Below are 12,191 nucleotides of genomic sequence, written 5' to 3'. Positions count from 1 at the left end.
ACATACCTTCTTAATCATTCACTATGAGCCACGTGTCAACCAAAGGAATGAAACATTTTGTTAAGACCTATATACTCTTATATCTAGACTCTATGATCTAATGTCTAAACATGTTTACTATTTTCTGTCAGCTTCACTGTAACTGTATTTTGCTCCCTATGATCTTAATAAATTTTTCTTTTCTGATATTTTATTTTAAGGATACACTGTTATGATACATATGATGTACGAGCTCTGTGTTAATCAATTGTTTATGTGATCAGTAAGGTTTCCAGTCAGAAGCAGGCTTTTAGTAGATTTGGGAGAATCAAAATTACACACAATTTTTCGTCAGCAAGGGCAGTGAGCACCCCTAACCCCGCATAGCTCAAGGGTCCATTGTATTTATGCTCACGTATTTGTGAGCATTTAAAATCATGGAGATATGGTTCAAGTAATGTCAAATGGAAACACAATGCGTGAATATTACATGTACAAATAAACAATGATGTTACATCTACACACTTAAAAATTCTGCATTAAATTCTAAGATCAAAGAGTTGATCTTCCTGTATGTTGTGGTGGTTTTCCAACTCCTCTGCCTAAATTTCGATGTAGACAAATGCTTACCTTTTTATTTTTTTAAGACATGCCAACAGAGATGGAACTCACTGTTGTCACTGCCTTCATAATTGCCTCTTCTCACTTACAGATGTTCATGAAATCAGTGTCACTGGCAGCAGAATACTTAGTTTTGTATTCACAAGATTCATTCTGCCACAGGAAAGGAGAAGACTTGATTTCTACCACCCACCACATGCAAAACATAAGTTTAAGGCAGTTCGTAGCGTAATGATCTCCAAGTCAAATTTGTTATAAAGCATCCCAGAGGGAGAATGCTATTGGTTGTTTTAAAATTGAAAATTCAGCCGCTGTCTTTTTAATTAGACACTCTCGGCCTCACCTGGTCATAAGGCATTATTCATTTTGGAGAAATTTAAACTATGTATAGAATGGTATGTATATCTCCCCATAACACAAAAGTAACAACAGCTACATGGTAACCATCTAATCAGAAAATTGTGCAAGGTAATAAATTGTATTACCTTAGAGTTTGCAGGTATAGATTCCACAAGGTAAATTGTGAATTCTAAATATGGTATATATTTTTTAAAGTGTTCGTATTTCAGAAGCAGAGCCGGAATGGTAAATAAGAAGCTCCGTTTACCGCACGTGGTATGAATAGAACAGCTCTGAGTCCGGGTCTCCATTGTCCTTAACATACTGGAGAGCATAATCCATTCGGCCACCATTGCAGCCCTCATTGCCTTGAGACCGAGAGCAGTCCACCAGGTTCTGCTCACTCGGAAGAGTAAGTTGGCCACTTTTCCAGACCATCTCTCTTTCAGGGGGACCAGTTGCACTAACGAGCTGACAAGAACTGCCCTGACTGAAAGAAAATGAAAAATATCTGTCTATGATGGCAAGTTGCATATTGTTTAACTCTCCCATAGAGGACACAAACTGGTTTCAAAAACATTTATTTTTATTTTATTCCAGTTTTATTGAGAAGTAACTGACGCACATGACTATATAAGTTTGAGGCATTAAACAGGAAGGTTTGTTTTCCATATATTGTGAAGTGATTACCACAATATTCAGCTACCATCTGTCTTCTCATATGGATACAAAAACAGAAAACAAAGGAGGGAAAAAAGTTTTCTTCTTGTGATGAGGTCCTTAAGATTTATGCCGCCTTTAACGACTTTTCGATGCATCACACAGAAGCGGTAGTTACAGTCATCATGTTGTCCATTACACCCCACGTACTTATTTATCTTAGACAACTGGGAGTTTCTACCTATGAACAGCTTCCTCCGATTCCCTTTCCCCAACGTGGTAGCCACAAATCTAATTTCTTACTTTATGAGTTTGTTTGATTCCATATATGGGACATCACACAATATTTGCCATTCTCTGCTGCCTTATATTTCACTGAGCATGATGCTTCCAAGGCCTATCCATGGTGTCCCAAATGCTAGGATTTTCTCATTTTTTATGGCTGAATAATGGCAATTTCTTTTTCGCTTTACCCTTGGAGAGAGATCTGCTACATGTTTTCACACTCGATCCCTCACCGCAGTGTGTTGGGGGCCCATAGCCGATGCATGAGATTAAGACTATGCTGGATGAGTAGGCACATGTCGCACACACGGGGTTGGCAGGTAGCTCCCTTGCAGCCCAGCACCCACTTTGAGGAAGTGAAAACCCCAGGATTGTTTTCATCGAAGGCGCAGTTTCAATGCACTCACACAGATGAAGTGAAATCACAAGTTTTATTCCTTAAAAATTCCAGAATTGTGGGAAGGTGAGGCGAAGGAGCACAAAAGTGCTGGTGTAAGGGAGGCCCTCCATCCAAGGTCACAAGAGACCAGGTTAGCAAGTACCTATTGCTTCAGAGGTGGTTAGGTGAAGAAGATTCACCTTTCTAAGACTCAACGTTAGGTGTTTATTTTTAAAGCTGTCTGGGAAAACCCAAGCCGGAGCTTGGGATGGGAATCTTAATCTCGGCTCTTTATTTAAAAATCTGGACTCTGGGTGTGAGCAGGGTTGTCGTACTGTAAAATGCCTAGGCAGCAAGTCCAAAGAGCTATTTCCTCATCGCAGGCGTTACATAGCCTTCCTCGCGCGAATCCACAGACAAGGGGATCTCTGCAGGGGTGCTTTCCCCTTTTTGTGCTTCTGGTTCTGGAGTGAGTTCATATTTCTCCAGTGATTTGACAATGGCCTTCAAAGAAGAGAAAATTAAATGTTATAGTGCAAGAGGTTACTTTGGTCAAGTAGTGAGGAGAGGGAGCAGAAAATCTTTAGCAGTCCATGCCACACTCACCATGTCACTAAAGGCACGCACTGCTGTGGTGACATTCTGATTTTTTTTGCTTTCGTCTTTACCGTGAAGATGCTTTTCAATCTCTTCGGCAATTTTCTCCAACACTGCTTTCTTGAGTTGACCTTTAAGCTAGAGAAAAACATAGAGCCTATCATTTTTATTTCTATTTAAAACCAACTCACCTTCGCCAAGGAGATTTGCACACAGATAGGAAGAGAAACCAGAGTCAGGGATGCCTTTGTACTTCTGGGAGTTGTACTCCAACACACACACACACACACACACACACACACACACGCACACACAGGGATGCATGCCCCATCGTGCTCAGTAACAGGTGCCATGAAGCTATGGCCTTTGTAAGAGCCGGCTCCAAGAAGCTGTTCTCTGCTGTACACTCCCCAAAGCTTAGACTATTGTCTGCAGGGATCCTCTGAACAATTTCAGAAGTCACCAACCTTGTCAAACACTTCCTTGAGGTCTGCCTTCAGCAGGTTTAATTGTGCATCTGCATTGTGGTCAACTGTTGGAGCAGCTGAGGCTATTCCCAAGCAAAGGAGAGTCACGAGGATGTAAGGATTCATGTTCCAAAAACCTAGGAAGGAAAGAGAAATGTCTGATTAGAACAAACCTTCTAACTGGCCATCCTCTTTTCTGCTGAGTCGCTACAGTCACTGTGGTGAGATAAAAGCACTTAATTTATCCTCTCAAGTATTTACACGAGGACTGTGGAGGTAGGCGAAGGGCATGGGTGGAGAAAAGCAGATGGTGGATGTACTGGATTCAACAACTGAAATGGAAGGCGGCCAGACAAGGACTCTAGGAATTGAAACAGCGATGTGCAGCGATCATTTAGGTTTTGAGAAGGGTGCGAAAGTATCTTATGGGCCAGAGGCTACAACTGCGAACCAAGAACAAAGTTGGTCCTGGCATCGATCTGAAGTATGGAGGTGTCCCAGGGAAACCTCACTAATGAGGGCACCCTCAGGTAGGGATGGAGATCGCAGGTGTTGGGAGGCCACTTTTCTTCTTGACTATCGTATGGCAGGGGTGAGATATGCCTTCAAACCATCCCTTCTTGAATTGAAATCTTTGAAAAGCCTTCCTAGGGGAGGACGGCAGGAGTGCAGCCAACATTTGGGCTCTGTCACCCACACTCCCACTTCCTGCCCCAGACCAGCATGGTGGTCACTTGGCATGATGGAGCCCAGAAGCAGCACCCCTGCCCCCCACACACTCCCACCACCAGTTTCTGCACCCTGACAGGGCCCAGACCATTGGTCAAGGACAAGGAACACTGGTGCCCTAGGCAGGACAGGGAGAACACAGCTCCTCCGTCCCTGCCTTCCACACACTTCAGAATCTTCCACAGGATGCTGAAACAGCGCAAGGAGCAGAGGGCCCAGCAGTCCCATGGACTGCGGTCAGGTCATTGTGTCCTGCCCAGCCAGGCTATATGATCACACCTTCCTGGAGTCCTAGAATCCTGGATCCTAAAACTGATGGACTGGCTTGTTCTCGGGGTGTCCCCGCCCGGCCCAGGCCCTGAAGAAGGTGCTCACCAAAGCAGGGGGCAGCTGTGCAGATGCAGTCAGTAGTTGCAGATCCAGCGGTCTCTGATACTTGTGGCCCAAGACCGCCTATTTAAAGCCCAGGATCAGCATGGCCGGCCGCGCCCCACCTCCCTCGCGCCCGCCCCGCACCCCCCCCCCCCCGCCGTGCTCCATTGGTTATGCTGGCCTGTGGGCGGGGCTTCAGGGTGCCTAGACTCCAGGTGAGTGGCAAAGCTCAGTAGGACTCAATTTGTCTCTGGGCAGATCTTACCTGCCTGAGAGGAACCTGGGCATGGTGAGCTGGGAGGACCCAGGAAAGCGCGGAAGACTGACCAATCCCTCCCTGAGACCCAGATCAATCAGTAATCCAAAATTCACAGGTGGTTCATGAAGAGAAGTTTATAGGGAGTCTCAACTGGATGTTCAGCATAATCCTGCGTGTCCTTTAGTTCTAGTGTTTGGTTAAAATCTCAGGAGGCCAGAGAACGGTATAATCAAGTCTTCTGGTTCCTGTTTATTCCACAGCAAAGGAGGAGTGGGGTGGAAGAAGGCAGATCCCACGGGCAGACGTGTGCTCACTGTTTTGGGATGTGTGTAGCTGGGTTTTGGAGGAATCTGGAGTGGAATGGCAATGCCGGAAACATGGATTCCAGGCCCTACGCCTTGCCGGAAAGGGGCAGGACTGCTGGGTCTCCAGAGAATTGACGATTGTTACACTCCTTTCCTGCCTACCCCAGTCAAGGAGTCTTCTTCTTCATCAATCCTTCACAAAACCAACAGAAAGAGGTTATTTACCGAAAAATGTGGTGTAATAAATGGAGGATAGCTGGAGAGTGGAAACCACTCTTACCTCCGTCCCCCACTCTCTGTGTCATGGATTATAAAGTTTTCCTCAATATCCAACTGACATTTTTTTCAAATTTCATTTAAGAAATTGACTTGAATGAATTTTACTTCAAGGATTTTTACTTCGATTATTTTAATGTCAGATTAAAAAGATGATTGTGAAAAATGTTTTAAAGGAAAATATATTTCTGTATTAAACATTAATTTCTATAGCTAAGAATGTAGGGAATCCAAATCAGAAATGTTGTACATTTGTCTTTTCTTATTATCTAAAAATACCTATTAATTATAGAAAATACCTTTTAGAAAAAATCATTCTTACCTGATGTCCCTTCCACATCACCCTTTTCTCTGCATACTTTTAATTCTTTAGATACAAATGGAATCACAGTTCATGTAGACTAGTAAACTATTTTCTACTTACAATTTAATTGATCGACTTTCTAGAACCACAATCAGACATATCTTTTTTACTGCGATGAAATGTCCATAACATGGGCATTATTTTTTGTGACTGGCTGTTCTTCTTAACATAACATCCTTAAAGTTCATCCATGTTGTACCACGTGATAGAAATTCCATTTTTTAAAAGAGCGAATACTACACCCTGTGTAGATGTAGCATGTCTTGTTACTGCAGCCCTCCCCAGACGGACATGTGAATTATCTCCACATTTGCCCATTTCGAATAACACTGCTGTCAACGTTGTCGTATAATTGTTTGAGTTTCTCTTTCGATTTCCTTGGGGTGTACACCCAGAAGTAGAATGAATTGCTGGGTATGGTAAATCTATGTTAATATGTTTCATGTTTCCCACAGCAGCTGCACCGGTTTGCATTTCTATCAGCATTGCCCAGTAATCTAACCTGATATGATTTGCAAATGTTTTCTCAAATTCTGTGAGTTGCCATTTCATTAACTTAATAGTGTTTTTCGATGGATATTACAAAAAGTTTTGATTGTATCTAATTTGTTTATTTTTTTTTGGTTACCTGTTCTTTTGATATTTTATGCCAGAAAGTACTAGTAATTTACTATAATGAAGCTCTTCCTTTGTATTTTCATCTAAAGTTCTATAGTTATAGTTCTTATATTTGGGTCTTTGATCCATTTTGTGTTAATTTTCATACATGATAGACAGTAAGAGTCCAACTTCATTCATTTGCATGTGGAAGTTCGATTTGTTTAGCATCATTGTTAAAAGACCATCCATTCCCTATTAAAAGCTCCTGGCAGCCCCATACAGTTAAAAAAATTAATTTATTAAAAATTTTATTCTAAGGTCTTTGAGGAAATAGAAGCTCTTCTCTCTCAAATAACTAGAGGCCAGAGGTCTTAGGCCATTACAAAAGTATGTTGTAAATGACTGGAGGCTTGAAAAAAAATATTTTTCATGCACAGCATTACAGCACAAACAATCATTCAAGAAATCTAAGCACATATTGTAACACATGGTTCTACAGTGGCCCTTGGGTCACATCTCCATCAGATTGCACAGGGCAAAACCTTACCGCTTCATGATCACCTGCACCTTAGGCAATAGCCTGACAGGAGGTTGGGCGGCAGGTGCTGCTCCAAAGAATGGCATGCCCTCTATTTCTTGGAATGCGACACAATACACTGGAGGAAGCCTGGACTCTTTTTTATACCTAATGTGCCCCAAGTCTCGAATGAGATTAAGAGATACGTAAATGCCAGAGAAATATGGGAGGACGCCTTTTAATCAAGAAGTTATAACAGCGAATTACGCAAAATTTGTTAACTAATGTATTACAGAAACATCCCATGACTAACCATATCGTTCTTATTGCTACTCTTGTATTTTCGTTTCTTTGCCAAATAACTTGGGTTAGTGCTAATTATTAAAATGGTAACATTTCATTCAAGTGACCAACCTTACCTCTGCCTTTGATAAAATGCAGCTGGCAATGTCCTGAGTTTTACTAAAATGCAGTCTCTGTGAAAGTTTATTCTTGCGTGTATCTGTTTAGGTTTACGTGTTCATTTTTCTTTGCTCACTAGAAAAAGAGTTTATATTTCTCTACCCCATCTCTGGAAGTTTGAAACCATAGGGGAATGAACAAGTCTATGTGGTGGTATTCAAGACCCTGAGGCCACTTATCTCTCCCCAATATAACAACTTTCTCTGATTCGTTTCAATTCAGTGAGCCAAGACTTATTTTTAAAAATCATTATCCAGACAACTGTCCATTTCTAAATTGGTTTGTTGCCATTTATAGTTTTATCGAAAATGCCATCTATGAGTTGATATTCGCATGAAGCCTCTTATGAAAATAAGTACTCTTCTGAGTTGCTATAACCTTGCTTTTCATGTAGGGTTAAAAAGTCAGCCCATTCATTAAGCAAATAAATGAATTAAGTTCTGGTCTGGTGCTCTCGTCCTTCACTTGCTGTAGTTTGAGCTTTTCTCATTTCTTTTTTTTTTTAAGAAACAATCTCCACATCTCTCTCCAAACAGTTTCTCAGGCTCAGCCTTTCCATTTCAACTCTAAGATTGCCACAGTAGTCTTGACTTTACAGCAATGGGCACAGAACGTGATAGATGTATGTCACTAAGATTGTGGCGAGTATCTCGGAGCAGTAGGTGACAAGGGAGCTGACCTGTGGCGCTTCTCCCCACGTCCCTCATCCTCAACAATAAACTCTCCTTTGGAGGCCAGAAAATCTCTTCTACAACTCTCACCTGTGTTGTGCCATCCGCATGACGTCCACTCCTAGAATGGGGAAACCGTCTGGCCAGGATGCCGTTACTAACAAAATCACTTAAGGGCAGTAGTTGCTGCTTCCTTGGATCAGAAGTGTGTGTTCTACACTGAGTGCTTACATGCTATTTCATCTGGCCATGTTAGCAGTGATGCTGAAGGAGGGTGTAAAGTAGAAGCTGGGTTCCTCAGTGGATCTTAAGGATTTGAGCATGAAATTTCGATATGCTTGACCCACAGCTACAGGTCTGCTTTGAGGACAATTAAGCAAGATAGGGAGGCAGCAAACACTGGGGATTGTGGGTAGGCAGAGGGCAAAACAAACCTAAACCACCAGATTGGAGTCAGTGACTCAGCAAAATGTAAAATGTTTACATCGAGAAGATTTTCTTGGTTTTGGTTTTTTAAAACTAAGTTTATTGGGGTGACATCGGTTAATAAAATTATATAGGTTTCAAGTGGACAAGGCAATAATACACCATATGTGTATTGCATTGTGCATTCACTACCCAAAGATAAATCTCCTCTGTCACCATATATTTGACCCCCTTTACCTTTCTCTACCTCCTCCCCCCCTGTTCATTTGTCGCTTTCAGTTTTATATCCTATATGTAAATAAAATCACATGGTTCTCAACTTCTTCTGCCTGGCTTAATTCACTTAGCATGATAATCTCAAGATCCATTCATGTTGATGTAAATGGCAATATTTCATCTTTTCTTAGGCTGAGTAACGTTTTGTTGTATCTGTATTTTCCATATCTTCTTTATCCGGCCATATCGAAGGGCCTCTGTTCCACTCACTATAGACGAGGTTAATACCAATGACCTCATAAGACTGTGTTAAACGTTAAGTGAGGTAACACCAGTGTTAACCAAGCTAGCCACCTCCAGAATTTCTCCTTTGAAAATGGAAATGTCCTTGAGTAAATGACATTTAATCCAAAGGCCCACTAACATTGCAGTGACTACTGTTGCCATTAAGTATTGCCTATTGTTCCTGTCTATTGTATATCTGTACCGCATCTTCTTTATACATTCATCTATTGATGAACACTTTGATTGTTTCCATATATTGGCTGTTGTGAACGATGCCGCAATGAACACAGGGGTGCATAGATCTTTAGTGTTTTGGACAAGAAACAATTTCCTTATCCATTCATTGTTCATGGATGATTAAGTTGTTAACATATCTTGACTGTACACACACACAAAGGGGTATCACTCTGCATTAAGAAAATAAAATAAAATTTTGCAGTTTGCTGCAAAATGAATAGAGCTTGACGGCATTACTCTAAGTGAAATCCGTTTGACCAAGAAAAGCAAATATCATATGGTCTTTCTCATATATGGGTATTTAAAGCAAACAAATCAAATCAAAACAAACAAACAAACAAGAAACCAAACTTGTAGATATGAGAACAGATTGGTAGTTGCCAGAGGTAGGGGTGGGGAGTGGGAGAAATAAATGTATGAGTTAAGAATGTTAAAAAATCTTAAAAATTAAATTTAAAAAATTTGAGGGGACAAAACCAAACCAAACCTATAGATTCTTACCCCTATCTTATCTCCTCTTCTACTTCAGCCTCAATTCCAACTTTAGTCTGAGCAGAGAATTTACTTTCTCTAAACCTGCAAGTATAATGATACATAGAATCTAAAACGTCTTCAATTGTTCGTACACAGAAAGGGTCATTCAAACTAGATTTTATTTTCTTTCCTCTGTTTTCAGATGTAAGAGCATGCAGAAAAGTTTCTTAGTAAAAGAAGTGTGTTTCTTGCTGCAGCTTAGCAAAGGTTGCAAGGAGTAACCAATATATTCCTACACGCTGAAGATTTTCTGCAGTTTCCTAATATTCCAGCCTTGTTCAGTGCTATCTATATCTCCAGGTTCAACAGGTGATAGGTTAACCAGGAGATTTTCTTGCTGCTGTCTACTATAATACGGCTCAGCCAATTGCCCCTTTTTATGGACTTTTATTTACAGTACCCTATTTCTATTGGTTTGTCCATTAGACAGTGATCTTTAAAACAGTTAACGTGTTCTCTATGTGAAATGGGGTAGTTTTTCTCAAAGCAGAGCCACATTCCATCAAAACCCTAGTGAAATCGGGATTAATCTATTGAGGTGCACTTTCTTTTCGTCCGTTCGTTCTCTCTGTTGTTGGCTTTCTTCTCAGAGTTTTTATACTCACGTTTGGCAATTATAGACTTGTGTAAGTATGAGGATGGTAGACTTGGGAAAAGGAGAAAGCCTCTTGTCTAAGAGCATAACATTGCTACTGGTTGACTGACTGAGATGTGAATTCATCTTAAATGGATCACTGGGGATTGCAGAGAGTGATCCGATCTCCTGATCAGTCCTGGAAGAAGGTTTGACCAGCTGCACCTGAAGGACTTTCAAGAAGGAGGGCTTGATTGGAAGAACAAATGCAAGCCCGGGTCGAATGGAAACTGCATATTTAGTTTTATAAGAGATTTCTTGGTTAAAGTGATCAAACAGTACAAAATTTCAGTTATAAATAAATAATTGTGAGGTATAATGGACTGCTTGCACAGTGACTCTTGTTAATAAAACTGTATTATGTAGCTCATTTTATGATGCTTCTTTTTATTGTGCTTCACAGATACGGCATTTTTTATAAACTGAAGATAAGAACTGCCACCAGCAAACAGGTAATGATGTGCTTGAAGGCTCAGATGACGGTTAGCCATTTTCAGCAGTAAAGTATATTTAATTAGAGTACGTATATTGTTCATTTAGACATAATTGTATTCCACACTCAATAGACTACACTATAGTGTAAACATGAAGTTTATGTGCACCAGGAAACCAAAAAAAATGTGCATGACTCACTTTATTGTGATATTTGTTTTATTGTGTTGTCTGGAGCCGAACTCACGCTATCTCAAGATATGACTATATCTGAAAGTTGTCAGGAAAGGAAATCTTAAGTGTTCTCATCACACGAAAAAAGTAAATCGTATACACCTTAGTCTTGTCGACGGTTTCTTTTGCTGTGTAAAAGCTTTTTAGTTTGATATAATCCCATTCATTTATTTTTGCTTTGACTTCCTGGAAGCTTTGAGGTCAAATTCATAAAATCCTCTCTAAATCCAAGGCCCATGAATTTAGTACTTACATTTTCTTCCATGCAATTTTGTTTCAGGTTCTATATTCAAGTACTTGATTCGTTTTGAGTGATCGTTGGAGTGCGGTGATAGAATGCAGTCGTTTCACTCTTTTGCTGGTGGCTTTCCAGTTTTCCCAGCACCATGTATTGAAGAGGCTTTCCTTTCTCTAGTATATGTTTTTGGCTCCTTTGTTGAAAATTATTTGTCAATAAATACAGGGTCTATCTTTGGACTCTCAATTCTGAGACAACCATCTGAGAATGTATTTACAAGTAATGTTTTCAATAAGGCGCTGATATCCAAGAAGTAAAAAACTCACACGACTCAACAATAAAAAGAAACAAATAATCCAATTAAAAATGAGCAGAGAATCTGAATAGACACTTCCCAAGGAGAAAGATGGCAGACAGAAAAAGTTGAAAAGTTTCGGACAAACGATGCAATATTTATATGACATATTGCTGAACTGTACGCTTGAAACTTATTTGATTTTATTAACCAATGTCACCCCTATAATTTTAATTGTTTTTTTTTTAAAAGAAAAAGAGGATGAAAAAAGAGTAAATCTTAAATGTTCTCATCATAAGAAAAATAAATTGTAAGTATATGACGTGAAGGATGTTAATTATACTTTTGGTGGTACTTGTTTTGTAATATATGCAGATACCAAATCATTATGTTGTACATCTAGAATTAATACAATGTTTCATGTCTATTATAGCTTAGAAAGTTGTAAACATATAGAAACTGCTAAACTAGTTGCTAGAATAGCTGTACCATTTTACATTCCCACCAGCAGCGAATAAGTGATCTATTTTCTTTGCATTCTTATCAGCATTTGGTCTTGTCACTATTTTTTATTTTAACCAGTCGCCATGTAGTAATATATCATTGTGATCTTTATTTGACTACCCTAATTTCTAATGGCAGAGAATAGGCATTCGTGTGCTTATTTGCAATTTAGATATTTTCCTTGATAAAAAGGAGAAGTTGTCGAGCACTCAAACTTTATACACGTAATGCACGATGTCAGGAACTAATTCGGTGTCCAACACGATGGCTGCTA

At 40.0% G+C, this 12,191-nt stretch overlaps 1 long non-coding RNA gene across 1 annotated transcript; it reads left to right on the top strand.

Annotated features, from left to right (window-relative positions):
* The first annotated feature begins 1,116 nt into the window (after positions 1-1,116).
* On the top strand, positions 1,117-11,440 carry LOC118600416. The gene is made up of 3 exons (XR_004950069.1): positions 1,117-1,351; positions 10,618-10,666; positions 11,161-11,440. It is a non-coding gene; the product is annotated as an uncharacterized LOC118600416 (long non-coding RNA).
* Positions 11,441-12,191: the final 751 nt, after the last annotated feature.

The sequence above is a fragment of the Rousettus aegyptiacus genome, unplaced genomic scaffold (assembly GCF_014176215.1).
Source record: "Rousettus aegyptiacus isolate mRouAeg1 unplaced genomic scaffold, mRouAeg1.p scaffold_m13_p_3, whole genome shotgun sequence".
In the NCBI taxonomy this organism is placed as follows: Eukaryota; Metazoa; Chordata; class Mammalia; order Chiroptera; family Pteropodidae; genus Rousettus; species Rousettus aegyptiacus.
Note: the sequence above shows the minus strand (reverse complement) of the source record. Positions and strands in the feature narration are given on the sequence as shown.